Source organism: Calidris pugnax, unplaced genomic scaffold (genome assembly GCF_001431845.1).
Source record: "Calidris pugnax isolate Ruff unplaced genomic scaffold, ASM143184v1 scaffold20, whole genome shotgun sequence".
NCBI lineage: Eukaryota > Metazoa > Chordata > Aves > Charadriiformes > Scolopacidae > Calidris > Calidris pugnax.
In genome coordinates, this window is record NW_015094510.1 from 30,699,489 (window position 1) to 30,716,901 (window position 17,413).

Genomic DNA, 17,413 nt, shown 5'->3' on the forward strand with positions numbered 1-17,413 from the left:
ATGTCTTAAAAGACATAAAATTAAAAATATATGTACATAAAATATAAATATATAAAAGCTATCTGTCTAACATATAAACCTATATTTAGAAAAACAAGTTTAAAGGAACTACATGTATACCTAAGGAACATCTGGAAGAAGCATCTTATGGTACAAAAACCTTCGTTTTTTCTCTTCTGAAGTAAACTGCCAGAAAGGAAGGCGAGAAGAAGTTGCAGTCAAGGCAAAGAAATAGCTGGAGTGAAGAGAGCTTTGCCTAGGAGCAGGCTATGAGCCAGCTGAGAGCTCACAGGCAGAGATCAGAGGAGAAACCAACACGGGTGGTGCTTTAGTAGGTGTGTGCTACAGACTCCTTGACTGAGAAAGTAGAGGAAGCCTTATTCTGACAGCCTGGAGGAGTCCAGGAATCACAGGCCTTCGTACCCATGGGAGATTTCAATCAACCCAGTGTCTGCCATGAGGGCAATATGACAGGGTGCAAGAAATGCAGATTTCTAGAATTTGTTGAAGACAATTTCTTTAGACCCAATGAGGGGAGGTGCTCTACTGAATCTGCTGCTAATAAACAATGAAGAACTGGTAGAAGATGTGAAGGTCGAAGGCAGCCTTGGCTGCACCAACCATGACATTGTGGCATTTAAAATCCTGAGAGATGACAGCAAGGCAATTAGTAGAATCACAACCCTGGACCTCAGGACAGCAGATTTAACTTAGTCAGGGATCTTCTTGGCAGAATCCAATGGAGGGCAAAGGGGGCCAGGAAAGTTAGTTAATCTTCAAGAACCAATTCCTCAAAGCACAAGAACGGTCCTTCTGATGTGCAGAAAGCAAGCGTGATAAGGAAGCCAATGAGCAAGCATGGCAGAAGATTAATATGGATGAAGAGGAAGCTACTGATCCCAAATGTAAAATGGTAATCCACAGAAGATGGGAGCAGGGGCGGACTACCCAGGGATACACAGATACTGTTCAACTGTGTTAGGATGGAGTGAGGAAAGCCAAATCTCAGCTGGGTTTGAAACCAGCAATGGGTGTGAAGGCCTACAAGGGTTTCTGCAAGTATTCTGGTAGCTAAAGGGAGGAAAAGAAAAAACGAGCCACTGCTCAGTACAGCCTCTGTTATGGAAAACATCATTTCATCCTCTCATTCTCATTACTTAATTTTAAACTTTGACAATTCTTTGTGTGCTCTAGCTATTGTGTATAGCAGAAAAGATTCTTGTTTAAGTTAACAAAAAATTATTTTCTCTGATTAATGTTTTGATCATTGTATCTTTATCATTCCTGTTATTCTTCCTCCTTTTCACTGTGCACACATACAAATATCCTGACAAGCAATACAGATACTAAACACGCATTTGTGCCTTCCTGATATCATTCTTTTAGCTACAGTTCTGGCTCTTATAATTTGTTTTTGGATAGTTGCCTGCCATCATTTGCAAAATAAAAAAAAACATTCATTCCAAATATACTTTAACTGTAATTCAATATGCAGTACTTCATATAAACTTGCATATTTATGCTACAAAGCTGCAAAAAAATTATATGATTGCTTTTTGAATATGGGGGATTGAAAATATTAAGTATTGTATTTTTTTTAAGTGGCTTCATAGGTATAAACACTTAGCTTCATAGAGTTGAAATGAATTTCAGAAGTCATGACTGCAGGGTCAAATAATTAATATATTCTCTAACTCTAGTCTATAGGGTGAGTTGTCTATTTCTAATTATCTAATTATAGAATCTTTCAACATAATTTAAATAGGAAATACACTGCCTATTCATTATTTCAGTCTTTGTTCTTCAGTGCATCTATATCTGTTTCTGCTTTGTATATTTTATCAAAGGAACTCAAAGATATTGGGATGTGATTATCAAAAGTTAAGCACTTTAAAGTATTGAATCGAAAGAAATCAAGTTTTAACTCTCAGTGTTCTAGAGTACTGTAACATGCTATGACCTTTATCAAATGTTCATGGAAATTCTTTAACTCTTTCCAGTTCATTTTATTTCTTCTCTCAAGTCTAACAGGTATGATGGTATCATAACTTACTACTACCATTTCCATGACAGCACACTGTTTTCAACTGACTGTAATTTTTTAAAATTAATGCATCGGGCTGAAACTCTGTGTACTGGTGGCTCTTTCAGCCCGAATACCATTTGAAAATTTCAGCCTACAACAGTCATTCCCCTTCCAAATACAGAGGAAAATACATTTTAGTCATGTCAAAATACATGAGATGAGGCTGACCTCATCTTTGACAAAGAATGTGTAAAGATTGGGAATGACTTAATAAAACCATGAGTGGGATATATTTCCCTATTAGAATTACCAGGTGTATCACAAAACTCTCCCCGGTTATGTGACACATTTGCAGTCACTGCATGGAACTGTATTCACCTCCAGGCAAGAGAAACAAGTTTGGGGTTGGAAGGGAAACTGGATTTAAAAGAAAGAGGAGTATCAAGGATACATTCCAGGGGGCCATATGAAAGACAAAAACGGCTCTGTAAGGTGGCAAGACAGGAATGAGCACACAGACTGGATGAGAACCTAGGAGACCTTGATTCAGCTGACAAAGGGAATATGATTAGGAGTCTGTATTTAAGGAAACAAAATAACTCTTACGTTGTGCGAAAGCGCTGTACATAGTCACTTAAATCAGCCTTAAAACAGACAAGCACAAATTCACCCCACCTACCCTTATACAGTTAAAGCTTACTTAAAACTTACTTAAATTACAAAGATTACTACCTTAGCCTCCCTACATAATAGATAGACAGATCTTAAGTAGGCCAATTTGTCATTTGAAAGGCCCTCCTATTGAGTACGTAGGAAAACTAAGTTCCTTACATAGGTACCTCAGACAAACGGGTCTATTTTGTGGAAATTAGAATGAAGTTTATAATTTCCTGGACACCAAACTTCCAAACTCAAGAAGAATTCAGGCTCTTCTCACTGCACGGTATATATGATACAATCAGGTCAACTTATAATCAACTTCAGATGCTTACTGTAGGATGAGATTAATTGTGCCTTAAACACAATACTTCTATGACCACAAAGAGAGACTAGACATGATTAGCACAGATGCAGACAACTAGGTCTGTTGAACCATATCATAGAATCATAGAATCATTGAGGTTGGAAGAGACCCTTGGGGTCCAACCATCTACCCTACTCTACAAAGTCCTCCCCTACACCATATCCCTCAGTACTGCATCTAAACGTCCCTTAAACACATACAGGGATGGTGACTCAACCACCTCCTTGGGCAGCCTATTCCAATGCCCGACCACTCTCTCTGTGAAAAATTCCTTCCTAATGTTCAGTCTAAACCTACCCTGTTGGAGCTTGAAGCCGTTCCCTTTTGTTCTGTGGTTAATTACCTGTGAGAAGAGACCAGCCCCAACCTCTCTACAGTGTCCTTTCACGTAGTTGTAGAGAGTGATGAGGTCTCCCCTCAGCCTCCTCTTCCTCATACTAAACAGTCCCAGCTCCTTCAGCGGCTCTTTACATGATTTGTCTTCCAGGCCCTTCACCAGCTTCGTTGCCCTCCTCTGCACTCGCTCCAGCACCTCGATATCTCTCTTGTATTGAGGTGCCCAAAACTGGACACAACACTCGAGGTGTGGCCTCACCAGTGCCGAGTACAGGGGCACAATCACCTCCCTACTTCTGCTGGTCACACTGATACAAGCCAGAATGCCATTGGCTTTCTTGGCCACCTGGGCACACTGCCGGCTCATATTCAGCCGCTTGTCAATTAGAACCCCCAGGTCTCTTTCACTCTAGTTTGGAAAGGTACCAAGGTATGTACTTACAATACTAAGGAAACTGAAAATCTAATCATACTTGTATAATAGAGGGTACTCAAAATAAGAGTACTTTTGAAATACCTAATCTTTGAATGCCCACCTCTGTTATGGTTACATATTCTTTCAATATATTATACACTAAAAGCTCTTATACATTGTGGTAGTTGAGTCCAAACACACATCGAAATATTCTGAATAATGATAAGAGTGAAAAAAACTACCATTAAACAGGAAAACAGTGCCATCTCTGAAAATATGGGAGGGATTGAAAGAAAAGTAATCAAAATATAAGAGCAATCACCAATAATGGTCTCTGTAAAGCAGGGTGAGAAGTTTATTCAGAACCATGAGCCTTTGTAGAAGCTGCCTGTTTTAAGTAAGGTCAACTAATCATAATAATATTTAGATAAAAAATTCAGCAGAGTAATTTATTTGTGAACAGTGCATCTAATAACTATAAACAGCATACAGGAACTGCTACTGAATAGTTTCTCTATTCTTAGTGAAAAATTCATACACTGTATGGGGGTTTTTTGCGTTGTCAGCACAGAAAGATATAAATTGCACATATTAATAAAGGTGGGGTAGTCAAACTTAAAATGTCAATACTTATTCACCCAGTTATTAAATTAATTTTGCATTGCAGCTTTTTAATTTACTACATACTTTATGGGTTTCTGTGGATATAGGCTGCTATGATATTGACCAACACATTATAGCAAAAACCCCACACATTTAGAGAAATTAAGAGGGATAATGAGCAGAATGGAAACCGATAAAGGTAAGGAATGATCCTATGTGGCTTCATATGGATCTACTAGAAAGTCATGTTTGACCTTAAAATTAAAATAAAAATTCATGGAAAAATAAAAATGAGAAATACCAAGATTTTAACTTTTCCTTCACTGGATTCCAGATTCCTTCCAGATTTCTAGGAATACAAAATCTTTTTCTGTCCTTTATGCATGCACAGAATGAGGAAAAAAGTCTTTCCTTCAGTCATTCACAGCTACTGCAAAAACTGCTACTTCACAAATATAATATATAATAAACACAGGCTTAGATCTAAATCTTCCATTATTTCATAAGCAATCTATCCTAAAATCATAAAGCAAAATCAAATTTTAGACACAGCATTACAATTTGAAAAAGAAAGCAATAAAGTAAAAAATATATTGTGAAATTCTATGTCACTGAATTAAAAAAATTAAAAGAATCTAGGATCAATCATTTCTGAAGCAAATATGATTACTGTTCTAAGAGTACAAAACAGAAAAGATTTGCTAGTCAGATAACTACTATTTTTTTAACGACTAAGGAACACATAAAAGGATTTTTAGTTTTGTACAAAAGGCTGACAAACTCCTTTCAATAAATCTATAGACAACATCAAAGCAGAGACTCTACTGCCATCTACCAGTTTTAAAAGGATGTGGTCTTAGCACAGAAACCATTTCTATGTTTTATTTCCATGAATGAAACAATGTTCCCCATTACACAGCTGTTCAAGGAGATATTTCCATTTTTATAAGACTCTACAGCTCAAACTAAATTATGAAGTTATAAAATAGTAATTTTTGGTAAATACTGGGAAAGTAGTAAGTCAGTGCAATGCAACGTTGTCTTTATTGTGTCAAGAGAGGGAAAGGGTTTCCGTTTGATATGCCTTCGGACTCCACTACATGCTTCCATAGTGTTCCTTACGGCGTGGCCGCAGTCACCCACGTGGCTGAGGAAGTCGCCTAAGACTGAGCTGCCGATGAAACCTCTCGGACTTCCATTCTCCCTGTGTCCCTTACCCACTCTGCAAGAACAGGGTCCATGGAGGTTGTTAGGACGAATGCCATTCATAACCAAATCATTCATACTGCACGTGGACGTGTAAGAAACACTGTAGTTCTACACTTGCTCGTTTGTTGTTTCCTCAAGGCCGTCTCAAAGCTGCGCTTTCACTCAATAAGGATGTAAAGCAGGACTGATCTCACTATAGAGATACGTGCCTTCTTAATCAAAATACAAAGCAAATGAAGGAAAGACATCAACACCACCTATATCTTCCTTTACGCAGACTAGGATCATATACCTTTGATGCCAGAAAGGTCCCCGATAGAGCAGGGATTCAGTGAAGAAGGAAAGAACATCAGCAGGATGCTGCAGATGGACAGCACAAGCCCACTGCTGACCCAGCGAATATTCTAGTTGCACCTTCTCCCAAAAAATAAATGAGGGGTTTACTTTTTAGAGGTGGTTGACCTTAACTAATTACACACCCTGACAGGATTTAAGAAAACCAGAAAATTGCAGCCTGTTATTAGGAAAGAACAAACTTCTCAAATGCAGAGCACCAATGTATTCTCATATACATAGCATAAATCCTAGGGGAATTAATAAGGCTGCTTGAAGCACGGCATTGATTCACTTGCAATGGTAAAGAGCTGTATTTTCTGTTAGGGCACAGTACTGCAGCTTCCACTCCTTAATGCGGCACAGCACATTTCTTTCATGCAGCACCACAGGTATACAGAATACTCCCTGTACTATAAAAATTCTTGTTAAGAACTCAGATCACTCAGTTGCAGGGTAATAACAAATACAGTTTGGCATTACTCATCAGTTTCTGCTAGAGCCTATTAGTCATGTATTTGTGATGTGGGATGCATGTCAGTAATGATATGCTCTGCACAGCTGATACAAGGATTATATAAATGCTAACTTATTTTAAGAAAACAGATTTATGTTCATCCTGACATCTACAGTAATGACATAAGTTCAAGAAGAATTTTGATTGCATTATTTTCAATAATTATACCCATATTACTCTACTTGACATGGTTAGAATTATGGATGAGCAGTAGATATAAAATTAGGTACCAGTGCCCAGATTCGTGTTGAGCTAGATTTTGAAAGAGAAAATTTAGTCTGTTGACAAACATGTAAGAAACTACAGCTATCATTATATTACAACTGCACCTTGGAAAAGTACATACCCCAGCCCCACTATTCTTTATACAATAGAAACACTGTAATCAGATCTATGACTGTAATTTAATTGAGTGGACATAATCACCCTAACTTTACTTTAGCTGACTTGGGGAACAACAGCAGTGGAGGCTCAGTGCATACTCTCAAGCATGATCCAGCAACCCAAGAGTTTCAGGTGTCCTTGCACACCCTCCCCTACACATGATGTCTCTCTTACTGTCATTAACAAGGCAAAACCATCACTGGAACTGTACTATGATCATACACCCGACCAGCTTTAGGGAGACCGAGAGCAGTTTTAATCTAAGTAAACAACATATGCATGGAATGGTTGGAAGAGGTACAGAATCAGCCAGTGCCTTGCTGAAAATAAGAGCAGGAAAGCAATTAAGTTTAAAAAAAAAAGGAACCAAAGGATAAAATGCTGTTTTACTGAGGTCAATGAGATCATTGCAATTACATTTAATGAGGCAAGATTCACTTCATGTTTCCCGATTCTGGTTCTTACTTGTTTACCTTACTAGACTGCCCTACACTGTTTTCCATTATTATTTTACTATTTATTTTAACTCAACAAGTACTCATCACACAAAAAAAAACTCCCCATAAAGATAATTGGGTTTTTCGACAAAATTTCTAAGTTTCAAACTCAAACAGATGAGCAACAGTAATTATTTTAAATGAGTACTATATTTAGCAGCTAAGGTATGATGAGCTATTCCTTTTGACTTCTAATGGATTTCATTAAAGAAATGGTTCTTTATCTTCAAGCAATCATATCTATAAAAAGAATGTATTCAGTGTGAAATTTCTGTACTGGTGTAGTTTCTGTGGAGTACTCAGTTATCATGCTTTTTGCTTCATTTTGTAAACCTGACTTTGTTCAGATATCATAATTTACTTAAGTCATCCTGGTGTAATGTATAAACATTGTGGCTGTATGTTGAGTTTCTGTGAGGACAAACTCTTAAATTTTCAAATGATTCAGCTGCATTCATGACGAGTATGGAATGTCATGGTATGAATACACAAAAATAAGTAGGAATACAGACACAGACCATTTCTACACACTTTTAAATACTCTATAACGATGCGCATTCTAGACCTGTACACATCCAAGTTAATATTCATAGCAGTGATCTGCGAGATGACATTTTTACTGAGTATGAGAAATAAAACACACAAGCTTTATGCTATGTCAAAGAACTGCATCAACAAATTTTTCATGGGAATTATAACTTAAAAGCTTGAATAAACTTCATGAGAGACCTGCTAGCTTATAAAGTTTTAACTCAAATGAAGAGTTACCTTTCAGTCACAGAAGCCCTTTTAACATCATTATTTGTAACTCTATATCTTTATATTTCAAAATGTATGTGAAAAAGCTGTATTATTAATGATGACATTACTGTAGGAAATTCTAAAGCGCTGGGTAACAGCCAATGTTGCAAATGCAGACAGGAATTATTATATATATGTGGAGGATAGGCATGAGGTAAACTGCAAAGTTACGATTTTGGACTTTATGAAAGCAGACACTGCTTTATTCAGTGAATTATAGACAGATAGGAATAGCCTCACATTCACAAGCCCTGGTCCTCATGGGGTACATCACCCACCCCAACATCTGTTGGAGGGCCAAAACTGCAGGGCATAAGCAATCCAGGAGGTTTCTGGAATGCATTGATGGTAAATTCCTTCTTCAAGTGACAGAGGAGCCAATGAGGAGAGGTCCCATGCTGGACTTTGTTCTCATCAACATGAAGGGGCTGGTGGGGATTGTGAAGCTCAAGGGCAGCCTTGGCTGCAGTGACGAGGAAATAGCAGAGTTAAAATCCTTAAGGCAGCAAGGAGGGCGCACAGCAAGCTCACTACCCTAAACTTCAGGAGAGAAGACTTTGGCCAGACTTTTGGCCATGCTTTCTCATGCATTAATTTTACCTTAAGATGGTATTTACATTTTTAACTTAAGTTTCTTTAAAAAAAATTTCTTAATCTCCAACTGCTCTCTTGAACAGTTCCTGTTAGTGGGCAGGTAACAGGTCAGTCTCACAAGCCTGGTCTCTTCCATTAGTGTGAATGATGGCCTTGCTAAGGCTGCACAATTCGTTCTGGGAACAATTCACCTGCTTTAGCAACTGAATAAAATAAAACTGGTAACAAACAAATGAAATTTGAAATGTGTTGGTTTTTCACTCCCCCGGAAAACAAAACAAGCAAAAAATTCTGTTTACTACTTAATAAAATTCCTTTATAATGTCTTAGCATTTCTAAGAAAATTATCAACATCTTTGAGACAAGCACTGCTTTAAGATGCTTGAATTTTCATTTCTTCTTATTGAACTCTTCAATTTTGAACTGAATACTTATATATGAAATGAAAGTGTGATAACTGTATTTAGATTGTTACAACACTCAATGCAGAAATGGGAGAAACAACTATGCTTTGATTCCTGTCTCAATGAATACCTAATTTTTTTATTAGTCCAGCTTTCAGTAGAAGAGACATTGGCATTTCTGTGTAACCAACAACTTGGTAGTTGTGGCAGTTTTTCATGTCTTAAATGGTCATTCAAATGTTCATTATACAATTTTTAGAAATGTTGTTGACATTATTATAGAGCTTGATCCAAAGTTCAATGGAAAGAAATAGGTACTTCCAAAAGGTGATTCACCTCTTTACTTTAGACACCTATCTAAGAATGGCACAAATTATTCCCTGTAGCTGCTTGTCTTTCTTTAGCATCAAAAAAATTAATAACTTGTTAGGATGAGGTGGCTAATATTCAAAATTCAAGTCAGATGAGATGAATTACACTGTGGCTTCTTTTTTTTTAACTTCCATTGGCTTTGATTCGGGCTTATTATATTTTTCTATAACAGTACCTAAAAAATTAGAAGGAAAACAAACTCACATGAAATTATTCCAGTATCAATCAGGGAAATTTGAAGTGGCCTGAACTGATAAATGCATCACAAGTCTTTTCTAGTAGGATTTTAACAAAAATATCCTCTACAATTTGAACTACAAATCTGACAGAACCTCTGTCTGTATTTCAAAGATACACTTTCATTCCATAAAATCTATTTTTAAAATATCATTGACTTGGGGGAATTGTATTGAAGAATAACATCTAAATAAAATATTTGGTATGAATTCAGGAGGTATTTTAAGAAATACTAGAACACTAACTGAAGATAGTATTAGTGAAGGAAACAGAATTTCACAGGTCTACACAATTCCCTCTGTGGCTGGTAGGAATGTGTTATTCTTTGCAGATGGACTGTAACATACAGAAGACAGATAACCATCAGAATAGACACCTAACTCTGAAAAAATAAAGCTTTCTTAGATGAATATCATCCTTAGTATAGAAAACATTTTTTTCTGTTGTGTTAGTTTATCTGCTATCCTGTAATGAATACCCCAAAGAATATGTCCATACTGGTAAATAAAAGGGGATGTTTTTGACTTTCAGCAAAAAGGAAAAGGCTCCTTCTCCATCTGCTGATGTGCAATTGCAGAATGAGTAGAAACAGGTGAGGAGGAGGAAGTTCCATCTGGGAGGCAGGTGGGCTACCTGCGCCTGACTCATGGGTCAGAATCAGTGCCATTCAGAGGAAGTGGCAGGTGACCATGGACATGGGGGCCCAGATGGTGTTCTCCCCGATTCTGCTAGTGGATGCATGTGAACAAGAGCTGGGACGTTGCAGACATGATTTTGGCTCTTATGGGTGTGAGACCTTGTTTGAGAGAGATTGATAGCTAGAATCCTTATGACAAAGCGTCACAAGTATGAGTTTGATACCAGCAAGCAGAGCTTTAAACTAGGTTTGTCAGGTAGTGAGGAACAAAGTCCAAAGAGAAATGGAGAGGCAGAAGGTCACAAGAAAGCATCTAGAACATAACATGATGGGAAAGGCATTCCTCTATATATGTCAAACAGCAAGTCAGTTCTCTTGTCAACAACACGAACCAGCACATTAATGTTACAGGGATTGTTCGACTCTTTATGCTGCTTTCATGAATACCAGATGGATTCCATGAAGACACATTGGGATTCCTTAGATGGGACAGAAAAGCAGAATCAATTATTATCAAACGAGCTGAGATAAATATCTAGGATTAAAAGAAAAACGTATGTCAAGGAACCATCCTTCTGCAGTTACTTTCAGATAATAAAAAATAACGGAGTTGCTAACTGGGAGAAGTGAGAGTGATTCCCATCACTCTGAGACAAAACAGGCAAAGACAAGCATGTAACTAGGTTTGAGAGAAACATGTCTGGGAAAATTAAATTACCTTATATCCTCTGCCCTGCCACCGAAAATACTAGTCAGATTTGGATTATATTTGAGACTATAATATTTGTCTGAAACAGCTTCTTAAAGCAAGTAATTTTGTTGCAAAATCTGAACCATCAGAACTGCAGAGTATCACTGGCCTGGGTCAAAAGCAAATAAAATTACAAAGGACAAAATGTAGGAGGAGAAATACTGCCAGCAACTTCAGTTGAATTGAATTGGAACTTCCTTATCTGAAGTCATAAATATGCACAGCTCAACATTTTTAATTGGTATATAAACCCTACTATTAAATAATTTTATAGTATTTCATTGAAAAATTGGTAAGAAGCTACAATCTGTGGACTCTTAAACAATGTGATGCTCAAAGGATCATTTTACATGTATACAGTGCCTTAAGAACTTTGAAGACGTGGTTGTCAACCTTGTCTGGCTGCCAGGTACCCACCAAAGCCACTCTTATCACTTACTTCCTCAGCAGGACAAGGAGGGAGAAAATCTTAAAAAAGGCTTATGGGTCAAGATAAAGACAGGGAGACCGCTTGGCAATTACCCTCATGGGCAAAACAGAATTGACTTGTGGAAATTAATTTAATTTACTGCCAATCAGATCAGAGTAGGATAACGAGAAATAAAAACAAATCTTAAAACACCTTTCCCCCTCCCCCCCCGCCTCCCTTCTTGCTGGGCTCAATTTCACTCCTGATTTTCTGTACCTCCTCGCAAGGGGATGGGGAATGGGGGTTGTGGGCAGTTCGTTATGTGTTGTCTCTGCTGCCTCTTCCTCCTCACCCTTCCCTGGCTCCAGGATGGGGTCTCTCTCAGGTGAGACAGCCCTTCACGAACTTTAAAAAGTAAGTTTCAATTATGCATGCACAATCACCCTCAAGAGGTAGTAAAAAGTGAACTGCAAGTCCACAGGCTTGCCCTCCATTTGCCATACTGGGATGCTGAACACAGAAAAACAAGATGCTGTTCACATACACAGAGCATACAGAGAGACTGTATCTATCCTTTACCCTTGCATGATACATGTAAGAGAGTGTGCTCATTTGCCCATGAAAATATCAAAAACAACCTGTTCTTCAACCTTACTGAGATTTACTTGTCTTATACATTACATTATCATACACAGAATTCTATATCGAAATTAGCAAAAGCAAACTAGATATATTGATTATCACTGGCGGTCATAGCTGACGAGTTTTGGATAACTTGCCAGTAACTGAATGGCTTTTTTCACAAAATGCTTTACTATATTGGAGAAAATTTAGATTAACCAGTCGGCTGATCATACACAGCTACTAGCTACAGGCTGCAGTCATTTGCAGGCACAGCCATTCGAGAGGATTTGATGGGATCACAAAACACTAACAGCAGGCTTTAAATGCTCAGGTCTCTAAGGAGTGCCTGTAATGACTAAGTCTGCTGTGCAAAAAAAGGAAGAAGACAAAACAGTGGCTCCGCATTTTCATTTCATCTTCAAGGGTGGTTACTGGCAATAAGTCATATTAGTTGCAGATATATTTGGGGACAAACCTTTTAGCAAGGCCTGTTGTGATAGGACAAGGTGTAATGGCTTTGAACTAGAAGAGGGTAGATTTAGACTAGATAGAAGGACGAAGTTTTTTGTGCTGAGGGTGGTGAAACGCTGGAACAGGTTGCCCAGAGAGGTGGTAGATGCTCCATCCCTGGAAACATTCAAGGTCAGGTTGGATGGGGCTGTGACCAACCTGATCTAGTTGAAGATGCCTCTGCTCATTGCAGGAGGATTGGACCAGACGGCCTTTAAAGGTCCCTTCCAACCCAAACTATTCTATGATTCTACGCTAAAGTCTGCACAGGACAAGATAGTTCTTACTGCTTTTCCAAGGTATAAAAATACATACACGGGACTGTCCATTTCAGTCTTTAAAATTTCTATTTATCACATAGGATAAATGTTATTTTGACTAAGACACTTTATGTATGGTTCTATTAAAAATTATAACATAGGATAAAATTGGTTCACAGGAATTCATAAAAGAAAAGAAGTATGGTCCCAAGAATAAGTCACAAGTACACCAGAGCCAAAAGCCCACCTTGCAAGAAGATGACTGGAGAAAGATCTAAATTACAGGCCCTCCTCATTCACAAAAAACCTAAAGCAAACCTCCACAAACCTCCACCTTCTGACTGCTCTGATCATTGGTTATAGGTTAGATTGGGAGATTAAACCACCTGAATACAGGCAAAAATACAGTGTTTATCAGATCAGAAGAAAGGAGCATGACCATAACCAGTTGGTGAGGACTCTTGCTGAGGATGAGGAAACTTGAGTTGCAGCTGTACAGAAAATCTCTACCTGGCGTAAAACAGACAGGATGGACTATGCTGAGTCCTGCACTGCACTGTCAGCTGAGTTCCTTTCTATTTTAACTGCACTATTCTGCAGAGAGAGCACAGCAAGAGATGTGAGATTACTCATCACCATATTTAATGTAAGGGATGTTGAGTCAAAGGCGTGCTGTAACATCAGCTAAGGCAGAACCAAAGAGCCACAGTGAACTCTAGAAATGCAGCCTCTAAAAATTTACCTAGCTCTACCTACATAAAGCAACTAAGGACAAAATCCACAAAAAAAGTAAGTCGTTGCTGAAAAGTTCACATCTATTTAAGTCAAATATTTTCTTAAAAACCAAACGTCTTTTACTGGTATGCATGCAGTATTAGTACTTTCTGAATTACACTACAGAATATTGTAAAACATAACTTCTAACAATTCAACTAGTAATTACCAATATTAAAAAAATATACCTAGCAACATTCAGCTCTTAAATTAGAACAGAAGTTCTCTGCTGGAAATAAAAGCTGTGAATATAATCAATGTTTGCAAGGTTACTGAAAAAAGTCCATTTCTTCTTAGTGCTGTTTTAGGTTTACCCACATACCAGCAATGCAGTAGGTTACAGGAGAAATCTTAGTGTGACTGCAAAGTGCTGCACTCTGCTGCAGCAAATTTCTGCTCCAGCAAAGTGTGTTGCTGCAGCAATACAAACTAACATTCCTATACATGGAAAACAAATAATATTTATAGAAAGTCTATACAAAATCTACATTTCTATTATCTAAGTATTCCACACCATGTAGTGAAATGATGTCATAAAATGATATCAGATTTCTTGCAATATAATTACATTAGTTTAACTTCATGGTTAATAGAATAGATCATAGTGTTACCTATTTTAATACCTATTTTAAAAGATTTTGAACTGATAAAAGATTGCTAATTACAACTTACTTAAAAACAATGTTGTCCTGGTTTGAGGTAAAACAGAATTAATTTTCTGTTCAGTAGTTTTACTTTCTAGCTGGGCCTCTTCTAACTAACTAAACTCTGAAATTAACAGCATATTGTTCAGAAACTGTTCACTTTCACAGTGATAAGACCTGATTATACCAAGGAATGGTATGCAGAGAGGCCCCTGCTTATGCTTTTTGCTATAACAACCAAGATTAGGCAAATTTGTTATTTGCCCCATTGGAGGGTCAGAAGCTGAAAAGCGTAGAGGGGTCCCACCTGTGGGGAGGAGCGGACAGGACAGGTGACCAAACCCTGACCAGCAGGGTATTTCATCCCATCAACATCATGCTCAGTATAAAAGCTGAGGGATCAAAGGGTCAACTCTCTTCCTTCAGTGGCTGACGTCTGAGGAGGACCCTGTCTGTTCATCTGCCTTTGATCCCGATCCGAGCGTTCCTGACTCCAGATCCAGAATCCGGCTCCTGTCCACCACCGAGTCCAGCCTGGGACATTCCCCTGTGCCTGCTGCTGATGTGATGATCATCCTGGGAGCTTGATACTGTTTTGTATATACTGTACACTTTTTTTTTCCTTTTTTAATTATTATTTATTATTTCATTATTTATTTATATTTTCATTAAAGTAGTTTAGTTTCTCTAAACTCATAAATCTCTTTTTTTATCTCTTCCTCTCCTCTCTTTTCCTTAGGGGGGGAGAGAGGAGTCATCTGTCATTCTGATTGGTCAATTTGGTCAAAACCACGACAAATGTATATCTAAACGATTATTTTAAATCCCTGAGTCTGAACATATGACTAAAGTTGAAAACTCTGTCACTTGGTTTGAACAAGTAACTTCAAAGTACATGTTTTTTAAAAAACTTCCTTCCCCTGTTCCTGGGGTAACTTCCCTTTTCCAGTGGTGTAGATGATACAATTCTGCACATCTTTGCATAACGAAGACGATGTTAGTTAAAATACAGACTGAGAAATGATAATGGCTAGTAGATGAGACACTATATGGGGTATCAGACGTAAATTATAAGAGAATATACCACATACTTAGCACAGAATCGGTGAAGTAGTGGATTAAACTTCACCTTTCTGCTGCTAGTGACATGGTGACCAAGCTGGCAGCAATTTATTTCTCACTACCTTACTCATTCAGCTTTTCTCTGCTTTAGCTTGGTAATGGATTTATGAGAAACACTCCTGTTCGAAGGCAATAATTCAATTTCAGATTGTGAACCGTGGGATCACCTGTGGATCTAAGACAGCTGCCAAACTGTCAGAAATGGAATGGGAATAGGATTCACAGTTGGGTAAAAAGACAAGTGAAGAAAAATCTCCCATTTCTGTTGCTTAAATTGCCTAAGACTTAAAGAAGTACCACAAACTATTACTGGAAATATGAAGAAATCTCTCCTGTGACAAAGAAGCCTCTCACAGTATGATAACTACAGCATTCTCATATTTTTGAGATTATAATCCATAGTTTATAATCAATGCTATGACAGAGCAGTTCAGTAGAGTGTGAGTCTGCATGTAAATGTGCTCATTACCTGTTTCCCTTCATACTGGAACTCTGAATCTATTCTGATTTCGTGGAGGTTAACTAAGGACTTATTTTAAATACTAGCAGTTTCAACTACTACAGCTCTTAACAAGTTATATAAGCATAGCTGAAATGAATAAAATTATCAGCAGTCTACGGTGTTTCTGACAGAAACAAAAGCATTTAAAGTTGGTATTTATGTAAAAAAAACACAAAACAAAAAGACAAGACAAAACAAAACAGAGCTACAGTGTGTCTTGGTACATCTTTTGGCTTTGTAATAGAAGAGTTCTTGAGCTCAGGATATTACCCTGTGCACCCTCATGCTACTGATTTGTCTTTATATAGCTTTATAGTTTCCTATGCTAATAATAAACCAAAAAATGTTACAATACCTCTATGGATTTAAATGAGCAGATATATTTAAACAAATTTGCCAGTACTATATTTGATATTCAATAAATGCAATGCTCAAACATAATTCCTTTTTAACAGATCAAAGATCCTATACCAATAAGAAACTTCTGCATGGAGCCCTTTTTAGGCGAGTGTAAGCAATCAGTTAGATACCTTTTTTAAAAAATTTAATTCTAATTCTTGAAATTATACAGAATCTTGATTATAGGGAACTTCCAATTGATTTTGCCAAGAAAGGTTGGACCAGATGATCCTTGAAGTCCCTTCCAATATGGTAGTTTGTATAAACATATATTATTTTTTTCCCTCTGATATGTCCCTATATAAGGTAGGGCTAGGGCTGTTCAGAACATTAAAGTGAGTCTTGATACACAGAGCAGTTCATTTCACAGGTCTGATATAAGATTCTCAATTCAATCAAGTTTCCTGGTATCTGAGTAAACTAATTTACCAGTCAAATAAACGATGCTAATCACTAGCTAAATATTTGTACTGTTTAACCGCATTTATGCAGTAATCATGTGCTCTCATCAAGACTTAACTGAAAAGCAATGAAAAAATATAGAATAAGGAATTTAAGCTTTGCCTCAAAATCCTAAGCTTGCTCCATACTTAAGCTAAAAAGCATTAGAATTCCCAGTAAACATCAATAAACAAAAGGTGGACTTTCATACGTCTATGAGCATCATCGAATTTCTACTCAGCCTGAGAAACAGCCACTTCTTAGTCAAACTCCTCCCTAGATTCTAGGCCTCAGTGGCTCAATTCAGTTGTTACACATAATGCCATTTGAGACTCTCTGTGTTATCCAAGAAAATCCAGATCCATGCTCTAGTGGATCAGGATACACAAGCAGTGGGAATCAGTTGCTCAAACACTGCCACATCTTCCAGGTAAAACAATAATGGAAATATTTAAAATGAGTGAACTATGAAAACATACAAAAGCCCTGGAACTTACTTTTCATGACGTTGAGAATTTCATTATAACATGCTTAAGTAGTTGAAGGCTATTCTCCAGTGAGAACAACATTTTTTTCAAAACTTCTCAT

The 17,413-nt window shown here is 37.5% G+C and overlaps 1 protein-coding gene across 1 annotated transcript in view; it reads right to left on the reverse strand.

Moving 5' to 3' along the window:
* The window catches only part of DYNC2H1 (dynein, cytoplasmic 2, heavy chain 1), a 159,001-nt gene that overhangs the window by 38,095 nt on the left and 103,493 nt on the right, over window positions 1-17,413 (reverse strand). The window lies entirely within an intron of this gene.